This window comes from Chroicocephalus ridibundus, chromosome 3 (assembly GCF_963924245.1).
Source record: "Chroicocephalus ridibundus chromosome 3, bChrRid1.1, whole genome shotgun sequence".
Classification (NCBI taxonomy): domain Eukaryota; kingdom Metazoa; phylum Chordata; class Aves; order Charadriiformes; family Laridae; genus Chroicocephalus; species Chroicocephalus ridibundus.
Window position 1 is genome coordinate 92,681,914 of NC_086286.1, and position 15,080 is coordinate 92,696,993.

A 15,080-nucleotide genomic window follows, 5' to 3' on the forward strand; every position below is an offset into this window, starting at 1 on the left:
GAACCTGGAAATGTATTTCAAAAAGTTAAAACCGACTGTAGTAGTGACCAGCATCATCAAGTACAACCTGCTACAGTAATTATAGAGGAAGTGCTTGAAATGTCTACTTTGGCTTTCAGTCCCTTATTATTTTATAAGCTAGAAATTAAAAATCTGTTTAGAAACAAGACAATGAAATATGGAGGAGAGACACAAGTGTCCCACAATGTATAACGATTCCATGTGCACCTCTCATCTAACAAAAACACTTGTGGCCACACTGGTGAAAGCAATGTCACCACACAAATGAGTAGAAAGCCCTTTCTGTTGAATTGGAAACTGTCAACTGTACATTAACGAATACTTTCTTCAGAACTTCATCCAAGCTGGGAAGACTTTCCCAGCTTTCCTGTCTTGCAGAAACTGGTTTGGGCATCGCCAGTACATCGTCTTGTACCACCGCAGTTTTGCTCTGTTTTAATAACTGATTTGAATGGTAACGGAGACCCAAGGGTTGCTTCTTCTGGAGAAAAGTGGTGTCACCAAATTTTAACTATTGGATTTTGAAATGAGATTTATGAAATAAGAAACAGAGCAATTATATGATTTTTATTTTTTTTTTACTGTTGAATTTCCTCTTAATGCCAGGGAAATGAAGTATAGAAATACAAAGATTAGTAAAATGAAGCTGAATATACAAATCTGATAAATAGTCTGATGAAGTCAAGCAGTCAGAAGGGTGGGGCCAGGTTCTTTTCAGTGGTGCCCAGCAACGGGACAAGAGGTAACGGGCACAAACTTCAACATAGGAAGTTCCACCTAAACATGAGGAGGAACTTCTTTACTTTGAGGGTGGCAGAGCACTGGAACAGGTTGCCCAGAGAGGTGGTGGAGTCTCCATCTCTGAAGACATTCAAAACCCACCTGGATGTGTTCCTGTGCAACCTGCTCTAGGTGACCCTGCTCTGGCAGGGGGTTGGACTAGATGATCTCCAAGAGGTCTCTTCCAACCCCTATCATTCTGTGATTCTGTGATTCTATGATTCTGTGATTCTGTGAAGGTTAGGAGAGAAGTGAAGTGAAAATACAGGCGTTGTTTGAGAAAGTATATAAAAAATAGACAGCAACGTGTAGCTTTGGTCATTACATTATAAATAAGAAATAATAAGATATTGAATTGAAGCTATTATCAGAATTCGAATGAACTAGATTCGTGGACGTAAAATGCTTTCTTCCCAGTGGATATTTAGGAAGATCACTAAACAGGTCGAAACTGTGAGCTGTCTCCAAGCAAAGTAGTATTTACCACATCAGGACTCAGAAACAAGAATATCAGTGAAAACCTCTAGAGACAGTTAAAAATAAATGAATTAGTAGTACTAATCCATATGCTTCTGTCCAAGTGTGAATCTTGCAGTTTTAAACTAACTCAGGGTCAGCATACAGCTGGTAAAAATCAGTGACTCCCATCACGCTGGGTTTTTTAAGGGAAATCTGTGTTGGTTTTTCATGAGGACCTTTGGGGGATTGCAAGGAGTACGCACCAGCACAGTCTGGTCAATCACATATGATACTAAAGTGCTGGAAAGGGATGACTAACGACCCTTGAGAAGAGGCTGGAGTGGGAATTTCTCAAAGCATCACAGAGAAAAGAAATGTATTTTGTAGGAAACAGTATGAGATGGCAATATTCCAGAAGGTCCTTCAAGAGCCACAGTAGTGTGGTGGTCCTCCGTGCATGGTCAGGGCAACAGACACAGCTGATGGTCTCATTCCACTGATCTCCCACAAGTGTGAAATTCGTACCTCTGTAATAACGTGTGTTCCCTGCAGAAAATGATAACAAATATACACGTAAGAATGTTTAATTATTTTTTTTTTATTTATTTACAGGGACAAGAACACTTCGAAGCCAGAAAAAAAAAGAGTCTAAATTGGGAAATATTTCCACGGAGGAATTCTAATCCATTTTGATCAACTTCACAAAAAAATAAAGTACACGTGAAGGAAGAAATTCCAACTATCCTCCAGTTCCTTCCTTTTGACCTAGAAAATGTGTATTAAGCATAAATGATGATAACAGAACATGTAACCCTTAACATGGCAACAGCTTGCTGCTTCTGCAAGGCCTTCTAAAGGAGTGAGGAGTTATTTCAAATACTCACATGAAAATATTTGCCCATAGTATGTTGCCAATTTAAAATAAATGCAATTGTCAGTATATCAATAAGATAAAATGATTACAGAAGAACATGCAGAATTACTGAAAAAAAAGTAGAAGATTCTGTTAAGGCTAAATGCAGATGGTCCCTGCGGGAATTCAGCACAGATGGAAAGAGAGGTGGACAGTTAAACCCCTCCAGAGCTGAGTGCAGCAGGAGACATAAAAAGAATGGCTTCCTCAAGTGTGTCAGCAGCAAAAGAAAGACAGGGTAAATGCTGGCCTGCTGATGAATCTAACTGGAGATCTGGTGATGGAGGACATGGAAAGAGCCAAGGTCAGTGCCTTCTTTCCTTGGTCTTTAGTGGTAAAACCATCCCTCAGGAATCACAGGTCCCTGAGGTCAGTGGGAAAGTCTGGAGCAAGGAAGACTTACCTTCCTCTGTGAAGGAGGATCAGGTTAGGAAACATTCAAAGAAACTGGACATACACAGTCCATGAGACCTGACGGGATGCATCCATGACTGCTGAGGGCACTGGCCAATGTCATTGCAATGCCAGTCTTGACCATCTTTGGAAGGTCGTGGCAAGTGGGAGAGGTTCCTGAGGACTGGAAGAAAAGAAATGTTGGTACTGTCTTCAAGAAGGGCAAGAAGGAGGATCCAGGGAACTAGAGACACGTCAGCCTCACCTCGATCCCTGGGAAGGTGATGGAAAAAGCCAAGGTACTCAATGCCTTCTTTGCCTTGATTTTTCCCAGTAAAATCGGCCTTTGGGAATCCCTGGAATTGGATGTGGCTTCCTCCTGGAAGGGAAAAGGAAGTATGAAAGACCTAATATCACACCAGGTAAACAGTCACTATAGCACCCACATCCGAGGTATAAATAATTATTTAAAGTAAGGAAATAAAAGGTTGTATAATGACAGGTTTTTGGTGATAACCTGAACAAGTATGCAATGATATATCATACTGCCTTTTCAAGATAGAGGCATAAGTCTACCCCACCCCCAAAGCCACCCCCCTTGATTGGATTGCACTCATATTTATATTTATTTTTTTAAAATCTAAACATAATAAAATGCATAGGAGTCCTTGGGCTTTATGGCATTCAATGAGAGCCACGGAAAAGTCATTCCTGCTCTTGGAATTCAGTGTACCTTCTCTTCCTGCAGCAGTTATTTGCCTTTTGGCTATTTTGTCAGCTTCTCCAAATTAACAGCAGATTATCATCATCATCACACACGCTCATGCAGGCAAGAGACCAACACGTCTCTGATGCAGTTGCAGTAATTTTGAGTGGGGTCAGCACGCTGCCTTTGCACAATCCGGGACCCTCCAAAATTTGTGTGGACTGAGATGACCCCCTGGGCAAGGTCAGCAGAGTCTCAGCTGCTTGCTTCCCAACCAGCTTAGCCAGTAAGCAGATTATGGGTGCACTTGGAGAGTTTCTGATTGCTTAACCCAATGAGAGCCTCTCCGTACTCTGCACTCCCAGGCCCATGTTGATGTGCAAGACCGCAGAGACCGTTGCATTCTTGATAAGACGGTGCTCAGCGCTCAACCATTATCTGCCAGAACAGATGGTTAATAGGGAACAGTCCCACATTATTAGTTTACCAGCCAGCTCATAAATGATGAACACTACTCTGTCACTTTCTAAATGCATACATGTTTCATCATCATTCATCGTAAAGAGGAAAAGTCAGGTTAACTATGTATCTGTCAACAAATATTTCACTCTAGCTGTGAGTGTGTTAAGAAATGCCTGTTGAATGCAAAGATGTTTTTTCAGCAACAAGAATGATGTTCAAAACACCGTGCAAAATTTCTTTTTTTTTTTTTTTTAGAATAGGTGATATTCATTTTTTGATTGTATTTATTTTTTAGCATGGGCGATAGCTCTGTGATTTTTCCAGGGATTGACTGCAGTTTTATCTATCTGTTTATGAGACTGAAAGCTGTCATGGGAAACTGCACCAGTCCAGCAGATCACACCTCGGTCATTTCCAAAGGGTGGCGGCTCTGCCACCTTGCCCTGTGCGCAGGTGTTACTGCACTGCAGTTCCAACCCTCTTCGCTCTACCCTCCCACGCATGCCTCTTGCACGTAGACCCGATGAAGACTCTGGCGGGTTAACCAAGGGGTTTCCTCCAGCATCCTGGTGGTCTTGGGATATCCCCATCAGCTTCAGCACTGCCTGTAGGCATCCACTCTCCTGCCATCAAACATCCCACCTCCTGCTGTTCACTGACTGATTTCGTGCCTTGTTCTCCTTTTTTTTTTTTTTTCCATTTCTGCTCTGCTTTTCACCACCTTTCCTTCCCTTTCTCCACGCAGTCTCCCCCCAGACAAACCACCCTGTTATCCCTATTTTGCTACAGTATCCCTATTTTGCTACACCCATTTCCAAATTTAGTATTCCTGCTACCATTACATACACAATCTCAGCATTATATGGCATTAATGACATGGTTTCCTAGGTACAGATGCCCTTGAAAGGCTCCATTCCCCAAAAGAGCCTCCAAACTCCCCTTATACTCTCTGGTTCATACTGGTTTCCATTGGCTTACCTTACATGCTCTCTGAGACATGCCATCCTGCTTCTGTCTTGATTCCTCTACTCAGCTCCAGGTAAGTTCAAGCACCATCTTTTCTCACACGCAAACCAGCCACGTGTCAAAGCTCATCCTGTAACATGCTTTTCTCACTCTGTTTTTGTGTTCGCAGCACATTCTGCTCTCCCTTTGCCCTCAGTCACAAATCTTTGCCCTGGATGTGTTTTTGGGACAACAGCCCACCTGCCACAGAGGGACCGTCTCAACACCATCCTCATCCTCTGCAACTCGGTGCCCTGCAGCAACGCTTTCCCCATGTTGGAGGGACACAGAGGCTGAGTGCAGCATCACTCCAAGCATTGCAGCAGGTGTAGAGCAACGGGGCAGATGCAACCTCCTACTGACTGGGAGCTACACAGAATATCTCTGAGGCTCAGGTCTGCCTGGATCTGTCACTGCTGGAGGGGGTTGGTCTCCATCGAGGTTTGCACTTGAGCAGACACGTGCATTGCTGCCTCTTTTTGTGGAGGATACACCTTTGATGAGAAGCGGCCAAGCCTGGGTTTGGCTAAAGAGTGGAGTAAAACACCGAACCGCTCTGCCACGTTACTTGACATATGATGGAGCTAATGCAATTTTCCTGTATAAGGATCTGAGAAAAGTATTTTCTATTTCTTCAGATATTTTTCCTCCGAGGTGATAAATCATTTATTGTAGTAATTTTAGTAGGAACACACGCTCTGGGTGACCTCACTTGTCCTTGCAGCCAGCCAGTTACCTTCTCAGAGCGGTGATGCCACTGACTGCGAATTCAAGACAAGCGATTATGTGAAGCAGAAAACAGGGTGTTATCATCAGGACAGCCCATGAAAGGGTAGAGGAAGATACAGAAGAAACCTGGGCTTCCTTTGAAACACAAATGCACCAAGTGAAAAACAGGCAATGAAATTTCTCTTCCCGAGTGAACAACACCTTATTTCTATGCATCATCATTTATAAAACACTTTATGAAGGGAGGCGGCCAGTGGGAAAGGAGTCACTTGCTCCATTGCTTGATCCTCCTTCCCAACCCCTAAACCAGATGAAATGTCATTTGAGCAGGAATGTTTGTGAGTGTTGTCCGTGTAAGGTGTTTTTTTCCTATGATCTTGTGTCAATAAAGACCTGACTATATTCTTATCTGATCTCCATTTCATAAGAAACGTTTTTAAAAGTTATCATTGCTCATGCCAGTATTATTTGTGCTAAGTACTATGCCTCTGCTGCTCCTTCCTGCTGCCGCTGCCGCTGCATCCCCAGTAATCTTCTCAAAAAGAAGGTCATTCCGTATTGTTTCTAGTTCAGTAATTTACTGCGATAACAAGCCATGGACAACGGTAGTATTTATAGTGGTAGATAGAAGAAGGTCATTTTGAAAAGAAGATGGTCCCATTGCATTGAAAAATAGAATAAAGACCATGCAGCTGTAACCGCTTGGAAGGTTTGCTTCCACTTTTAAAGCAGATGTCTCTGATGTCTTTTAATTATGAATAAACTGGAATAGCTGGATGCTATGGGAAATCTGCTGTAAAGGCAGATGTCAGCCAAATTTTTCTGGTTCATACAAAGCACTTGTAAACTCCAGAGGGTTATGGCCTCTTTTAGTTAAACTACACAAAGTCTGTAACATATACCGCTTGATCTTCATTAAATGCTCTTCGTTAAAAGCAACTTCTTAGGGAACGCTGACATTGTCCTGTTCCCTGTCTCTGTTGTCCATCCCTCAAGAACAATTCAAGGGTGTTCTGCTCTCTTTTGGTATGAGAAACCAGGCAAAACCATGTTAGTGCTTTATTAGCAATAAGTATATTTTTAGTCAAAACAAAACTCAGCCCTTTGCAGAGGGAAGCACAGTCATGATGTATTTTTTGGGTTCCATATTAGCACTCAGAAGGTGGGACCTTTGTTGCCCACAGATGACGCCATGGCCTGTGTTTTGCATGTGGTGATGCATTGCTCGTTCTGGTGTTAAAACGGCAGGAGGTGAAAGTCAGTCTCTTTGCCTGCATGGTGAGGGTCTGTGATGCCAGGTGCTGTGGTGAAATACCCCTACATCTGGCAAGAGTGGACTTTGCTGCCAAATACCCTTCCTTAGACCACCTTTGTTTTTCACAGATGTTTATTTCATTAAGGGAATGATACACGGGGCCTATTTGAGAACCATCTTTGGGATACAGGTACGCCAGTTAAAACTAATATTGAGTATTTTCTGAACTTTCTTGTGATCAATGTAATGTACACATACAGGTTTGGAGAAAATCTTCTTGAGCACAGCTGAGACTTTCAAAGTTCTTGTAAGACCAAATTTGGCTTTGATTGGCCTTTCATTTTATGCTGAAATAAGTTTTTTCTCTAAAAGATAACCACTGCTAAATGACCTCAAGCAGTCTTTTTCTCATTTCACTCCATCCCCAAAATCTTGCCTCACAGTGGCTGTATTAAAGTTTTGGGCAATTGTAGTAGAACAAGCAGGAAGAAAACCATAGAATCATAGAATAGTTTGGGTTGGAAGGGACCTTTAAAGATCATTGAGTCCAACCCCCCCGCAATGAGGAGGGACATCTTCAACTAGATCAGGTTGCTCAGAGCCCCGTACAACCTGGCCTTGAATATTTCCCAGGATGGGACATCTACCACCTCTCTGGGCAACCTGTGCCAGTGTTTCACCATCCTCATTGTAAAAAATTTCTTCCTCATATCTAGTCTGAATCTACCCTCTTTTAGTTTAAAACCATTATCCCTTGTCCTATCGCAACAGGCCCTGCTAGAAAGTTTTCCCCCATCTTTCTTGTAAGCCCCTTTTCAGTGTTGAAAGGCCACAATAAGTTCTCCCTGGAGCCTTCTCTTCTCCAGGCTGAACAATCCCAACTCTCTCAGCCTGTCCTCATAGGAGAGGTGCTCCAGCTCTCAGATCATTTTTGTGGCCCTCTGCTGGATCCACTCCAACAGATCCATGTCTTTTCTGTGCTGAGGGCTCCAGAGCTGGACACAGTACTCCAGGTGGGGTCTCACCAGAGCAGAGTAAAGGGACAGAATCACCTCCCTTGACCTGCTGGCCACGCTTCTTTTGATGCAGCCCAGGATGCCATTGGCCTTCTGGGCTGCAAGCGCACATTGTTTGCTCATGTCCCAGCTTTTCATCCACCAGTACCCCCAAGTCCTTCTCCTCAGGGCTGCTCTCAATCCCTCATCCCCCAGCCTGTATTGATACCAGGGGTTGCCCCAACCCAGGTGCAGGACTCTGCATTTGACCTTGTTGAACCTCATGAGGTTCATACAGGCCCATTTCTCAAGCTTGTCCAGGTGATACCTGGACATACCTGGACATACCTGGGCATACCTCTGCATGGTATCCCATCCCTCAGGCATGTCAACCGCCATCACTCAGCTTGGTGTCATCCAAAAATGGGAGCAAGCTCCAGGTCCAACTCCCAGACACAAAAATCCACTGAATATAAAGTCCTCTCATCAAGGATGTGTCAGATATTAAAATGTGCCCCTGAAGGTCTGGAAGTTGTGACACCTGGTGCATTGGAGACGGGCATGGGATAAAATATGGACATTAGTTACCTTTTCCACAGAAGCCAGGATTTGGGTCCAGGCTTAGATACCCTGCATTCAGGCAGCTGAACTGAGCCTTCCCTAGATGTCCATTTGCAGTAATAGGAACTTTCATACCTTGCTCGCATGAGAACATGCATTTAGAAATGTTGACTGAAGCATCCCTCTGTTTGTATGTTTTCTAAACTGGGTAAAAAACCACAAAGCCAAAGGATGCATTCAGCTGTTGGACCGTTCTGTTGATTGATGTCAACAGAACGATGACATATTTATTCAGTGATAAAGACAGCTAATGAGGTCGGAGGGTTGAGAACATATTTATAGAGTTGCTATGGCCTTGATGACATCATTAATGTTGAAGGATTGTAACCAATATTTAAACAATTGAAAATGGTGCTACTTATGTCTTGTGGCTGCTATGACCACTGTTTACTTTGATAGAACTTGTACTTTAAGTGGCTTGGGTTGTGAGAAAGCACATAGCTGTTTTCAAAATGTACCTGGAACATCTGTTGGTCACTTTGACCGTCCAGCCAAGCGAGTGTGCAGGGACACCATTGCCAGCAAGCTTCTGCTTTCTCTTAAGTGCTTTTTTGAACCCAGCTTTAAGGAGGGCTAACTTTACCCTGCGCATTTTGTTGAACTCGTGTCACCCTAGGTAATTTTGGTCTCACTGCTCAGAAGGGCATCTAGCAGAAGCAACACGTTTTAGTGGGAGCCCCTCTAATCTAACCCTAATTTGCTGCCTGATGACAGCAAGCACTGCAATTCTCAGAGGGGTTTTTCCCATTTCTCTACATTTCACAGAAACGTTTCACTCTGGCTCTCCCCCGGGAGCGCAGAGCTCCTGCCAGCCTCAGTGAAACAGCTGCTACCCTGGAGAAACCACTCCTAGGTAGGCAGGAGTCTCCTGTAAACTCCTTCACAACTCCTGTAAAACTTGTTTAAAATTGCTTTTTTTTTATTTTAAATGGATATGGTAAACACTTCACTCTGCATATCATTATTAGTCTGTATTCCAGCTTTTCTTTAATCTATATCTAGGCAAAGTAGGGATGAAAATAGGGCTTTATATAACCCTGATGAAAGCATCTGTCAAGTAATGGGAAAGAAAGAAGTACGAGAGACTTGTTAATAAAACAGTAAAAATATCCAGAGACACAGCATTACAACAAGGGAGCCTGATGCTCTGATTAAACCATCTGCTTTCAAAATTTATTTCCTTTAGCAACCGGCTTAAGTGCTGGGGCATCCCTGTGTGGCACAGACCTGAGCCCCCCCAGACCTCCTCCATCAGGCTGCCCCTGGGCACGCAGGCGCCGTCCTCCGCACCAGCTGTCTCAAGTGGTGCAAAACGGCCCCCAAAGCCATCGTCCTCATGCAGGAGCGCTCCAGAGAGGTGGCCTCAGTGCCAGGGAAGTGTTGTCCCCTGAGAAGGGGGCATATCTGCCTCATCTGTATATCTCCTTCACCAGGATCCATGCCGAAAACATGTCTGACAGCCCTACATTTGGGGGAGTAGGGAGGAGGACTGCAGTAACCTTTCTCTTTGCATCCACTGCCGAAATTTCCCTTGGTCTAGGGGCAGCGGCTACTGGCTGGTTTGTAAAGTGAAGCTGCTGAAGATTTGAGGGCTTTGTCCCAGGGCACAACTGGAAGAACTTTGCATTCTTAAAGCTTTGAGAAGAAGTCATTCCCTCTGTCATCCGGCTCTACTGAAACGCCACTGGACGTCCACTGCCCAAGTTATTTTCCACACACAACACGCTTTCATTGCGGATGAAGTTTCCCCCCCTTTTTTTCCAGTTATGCTTGTCTGCTTTTCCAGGAACGGTGTGCAGCGGCAGTGGAAGGGCCATCAGTAACACCGCAGGCATGTGGACCGTGCTCACCGATGACATCTCTCTATTGGAGATCCTTCATCCCTCCAACAAAATAAAATAAGCCCCTGGAAATGCCAGCCACTGGGCTCCACTGCTTGCAAAAGCAAACGGGTAGGAGCCTTCCCAGCTGCGAAGTAGGCAGCACCGGGGGTGGCTGACGGCAGCGCCGCCCAGCTGCCGTGCAGAGCTGCCGGGAAGTGGTGGCACGGGTTACACCTACTGCGTCACCTGCCCTGGCTGACCTCAGCCCCGTAAATCCAGAGGACAAAGCTGAAAGCATGGGAAAAGCTAATTAAATGTAGCACTCCAATAAAATTCCTCTAAAAATTTTTTATTAGCTTTATGCAAAGCAGTTTACTCATTCTTTTACTATTCTGCTCATGCTTTCTTTATGAGGACAAGCCTCTTCACGAGTGCTGGAAAACCAAGGTGTGGGGTAATCTGCTGATTTTGTGACATCGCCCCATTAAGTGCCAGTTTGGCATGGTCCAAGAAGGGCGATGAGCTGCTGCGCACACGGTCAGCCACCCTGAGTGGAAGAAGTGGCTCCTTGGTTTCCAGTGATTACTGATCGCCTCCTGGGGCAAAAGAAACCAGCCAAAGATCTGCAAACAGTTAAAAATAAACCCACTGAAGACTTCTGGAAATGGTATGAAGCGCTATTTCAGCCTCTTCAGTTTTGTTCTACATCTGCAAAAACTTGGTGCCAGCAGAAAGTGGCAGAGAAGGTGGCCTGTCTGTAATGACTATCATCTTCATCCTCTAGCTGTGCCCGGAAGAGGAGACTACTGTGAAAATACATCTCTGAAATTAAAAGTAATTTCCCAGGAGCCTCTCTGCTTATTTTCTTTAATTTAGAAAGCTGGCTTACCTTGCATTAACGGGGGCTTGAGCAACATATTCTTTATAAGCAGGTGTAAAATACACCTAATACAAATGGATGATGACAGGGTCTTGTAATGGTCCTGGCTGTTCCTCCATCCAGAAGGACCTCATGCAGCCCCCAGCCCCAAGCAGTGGGGTGGCAGAGCCACCTTGTAACAGAGCTTGTACCACGCACTGCCTGGCAGCACCCCACGGCCTCCTGCCCACACCTTGTTGGTGTTGGGTGCACCTCCTTAGCACCCATGGACCCAGCATCAGAGCCACAGGGGCTCTGCTGGTGCCCGGACTCCTTCACCCGGTCAGTTGAAGCCTGTGAGCTTCACAGTCAGGGTGGGTGACAGCAGCTTGTGGAGCTGCTGGCGTGTTCCCCATTAGGAAATGTCTATCAATGCCTGTTGGTTTGGTCAGTCTCAGATGTTGTGTGTTTGCTGGAGAGAAGAGCTTGGCGAAGAGAGGGCTCTGGGGAGACCTTATAGCAGCCTTTCAGTACCTAAAGGGGGCCTACAGGAAGGATGGGGAGGGACTCTTTATCAGGGAGTGGAGCAATAGGACGAGGGGTAACGGTTTTCAACTGAAAGAGGGGAAGTTTAGATTAGATACTAGGAAGAAATTCTTTACTCTGAGGGTGGTGAGGCACTGGAACAGGTTGCCCAGGGACGCTGTGGATGTCCCTTCCCTGGAAGTGTTCAAGGCCAGGTTGGATGGGGCTTTGAGCAGCCTGGTCTAGTGGGAGGTGTCCCTGCCCACAGCAGGGGGGTGGAACTAGATGATCTTTCAGGTCCCTTCCAACCCGAACCATTCTATGAAGATGAGAAGGCTCCCGCAGCAGGCAGCAGTGCTGGTGTCTCACCGACAATGAAAAATGCACCACCTGTGTCCGAACTGGGTAAAACGCCTACAGACAGCCCGAGCACCAGTTTGGAAAGCCAGTGAGTTTCAGCTGCAAGAGCTGCTGTGCCCGTGAGCGGCGCCAGGGCGAAGGAAGACTCATCATGCCCCAGGTTTGGTTACTTTATAACGCTTCACAACAGATATACTGCCTGCGCCGTCCTCTAGATGTCAGCGACAGCCAGCACGTCCCAACTCCCCACTCCCACCCACACCCCACCATGGCTGGGCTGGACTCTCCCCTCCTCCCCTGGCTTCATTCTCTCTGTGATACAGAACTGACCCTTCGTGGCAGCACCGAAGGAGATGGTCCTCCAAACCAAGCTGAGACGCAAATCTGTGACCTCGCTTTTTGAAAAGGACAGTCTCCAGTTTTCCTGTGGGTTACCCATCGTTGATAATAACGGTTTCTCGCTATGCGTTGGTAGGACCAGGCCATCCAGATGATGAAGCTAACACAGGGGTGCTTTCCCAAAGCCAGTACGCTCTCCTCAGAGGTGAGCGGAGGAGGATTGCTGCAGTCCCCTGATCAGGATGGGGAATTCCGTGCCGGCATGTGCTGATGGTGTTACAGGAGGGTCTTCAACAACGGATAGACAAGGAGGTGCAGGAGAAACAGAAGGCTATTCAATAATTTTCTATGCTAATTTATATGAGAATGAACTTATTATGGAGCTTCTGGTAAAAGAATCTTCCATCAAAGTATTTCTCAGTGAAAAATGAGGTGATGAGAGTGCACAAAAAATGGCCAACATACCTAGTCTTTGGGGCTTCTATCTTTTAAGGAGGATGTGAAAAATAATTCATTTATTGATTTTGTGGGCTTGATTTCTAACATTTTATTCTACGAGGGAAGTGGACAATGTTTTTCTAAACAACTCTAACATGAAAATCTTCAGTCAGCACAATGCGAAGACCACATTCACCAGAGACCTCGTTCTCTACCTTCACCCTCTTTTCCTCCTCCCCTCTTTTTATTCCCCTCAGGGATGTCAAAAAGGTCTTCAAGAAGGTGCAGTCATCATTTGCTCTCCTACAGTGTTAAGTATCTATAAGAGGATCTTTTATAAGGACTGTTGTCTCTGATGGGTTGAAGACATTGCAAAGAAACAGACATCACAACGCACAGCTGGGTGGGATAGAGGAAGCTAAGAAAACCTGGAATGTATTTTGAGTCTCAACCATCACCATCCCTGAAGAAGGATTAATTTAAACTTCGGGTGGTATGTAACCCTGAGAGGATGTCGAGCAGGTCTTAATGGTAAAGATGATCGTGTAAAGTTACAGTGATCAAAACTCTTGACAGTCTTTAGCTGGGAAAAACTGCTCAAGTAGCCACCATTTCATGTTTTATTCTCAGTGGTTTTAGGACATATGCAACACTGATTTTCTTATTATTATTAACCATACCAGCATCTGTCCCATTGGGGTTCAGAGAGCATAAAATCCATAGCACCCCTTGGGGCAGTGACGCATCTGCTGCATGGGATTTCAGTGAACAGTGAGAGGTGTTCTCTGATGGGTGGTGCTTTGCCATGGCAATTGATTATCCTGGGAAGAAGATAATCAAGATGTTTGATACACTTATCAAATATCCCACGATATCTCGCGTATCTTCATAACTGGTCAGCTGGTGACGCAGGGCAGGGAGATTGACATGAAGTGAGGGAGGGTGGCAAAGGGAAGAGGCCACCGGCATGGAGGTTGTATTTGAAGACGTGACAAGGTGTGAAGTGAGGAGAGAGGACTGGAAAATACACTGATAAATGTGCTGGAAGTCCAGCTAGGATGGTATGACAAGGCCGGGGGAAGGAGGATCCAGCTGTGGGAGCCTGCTGAGGGATGCGTGCAGGGAGCAGGCTGGAGCAAACCCCACAAGAGTGATTTTGGGGGCAAACACTGTGCTTTTGGCTTGACGTGCAGGAAAGCCAGGCAGCAAGCCTGCGCCGGGAGGTGAAGGAGAGGCAGCAACAAGAGTGGGCAGAGGAGCGGGAAGAGGGAGAGCCTGAGCACTCGGCTGCTGAAAGGCAGATTTTGTACGTGCTCAGGGAAAAGTTGCCATTGCCCTTATCGCACTCCCCACAGCTCACACGAATAAAGCCACCACCGCAGCAGGTCTCAGGCCCCTCACATGCAGGATTTTATGCTGGGGTGACCGCTGTCTGCCGTGGACAGTCACGTCCCTTGTTCAAATTAGTGGGGAATTAAGATACTCCTTTACCAACTTTTTTTAATATGCGTGTCTAAACTGAAATCAATTTTTAAAAGACGGCTGTCTACTCGTGGTATTTCCAAGATCTGTATTTCTCTCCTGCAGCTGATAGAAGTTCAAGGGGCGCGTATCTGGCTATCGATTTTTCTGACACCTTCGAATTAGTCGAAGGTTAAAGTCTGTCAAGAGAATGTTTAATTCATGTATTTAGCAAACGCAGTTCTGTCATCTGCCCACACAATATGCCCAGGAAATACGCTAAGTTGGAGCAATAGCTCAGTCAGGGCTAAGATGAGAAACTGTTGAATGGCAAGACTTCCGCCAAGGCGCTGAAAGCAAGTATCAGGATCATCTCTGTCTTCGTTACACCTCTAAATTATGAATTCTGCTAGCTGAAGTAAAGGGATCTTTCTGGACTTGCTTCATGGAGTTCCTCTGTGCTATCGTAGAGGGGAGACCTCCTCATCGCAGGGATCTCAGTTGTCCCCAGACATCAGTGGCGCTGGCAGCAGAGCGGGACTCTGCACCGGCTCAGCTGCTGCTTCTGCCTGACAGAAGGGTCACTACGGCAGTAGGGGAAACCTCATACGACAGCTACTTCCTGCAAGGGAGACTTACTAAAGTGAAAGGAGTCTGAGGGCGATGGAGATAAGCTGGCCATGAACAAACTTCAGCTGGAATTTGGAAGGAGGTTTATTTTTTGGCGCAAGAGAAGTGGGATTTTGAGACAACCTTCCAACTGACATAGTAGAGCCAAAAAACCAAACCAAACCAAAACAAAAACCCAGGGAAAAAATGTCAATCCAGACCCAGGTTTTAGCTAGAGTTGGGTAGTTTTACGAAACAGACTCTGTGACGACAGAAATGGCAGAGGATTTGGCTCTGTAACCCAAGAGATCTCCTTCAGGTTGACTA

General features: G+C 45.5%; 1 long non-coding RNA gene across 2 annotated transcripts; it reads right to left on the reverse strand.

Moving 5' to 3' along the window:
* Positions 1 to 386: 386 nt before the first annotated feature.
* Positions 387 to 8,035, reverse strand: LOC134513431 (uncharacterized). 2 transcript variants are annotated; one of them, XR_010070422.1, is made up of 4 exons: positions 4,713 to 8,035; positions 2,832 to 2,945; positions 2,577 to 2,750; positions 387 to 1,806 (listed from the first exon to the last, which is right to left on the reverse strand). It is a non-coding gene; the product is annotated as an uncharacterized LOC134513431 (long non-coding RNA). The 2 variants fall into 2 exon arrangements; XR_010070421.1 differs by lacking the exon at positions 4,713 to 8,035 and having other exon boundaries at positions 2,832 to 3,114.
* Positions 8,036 to 15,080: the final 7,045 nt, after the last annotated feature.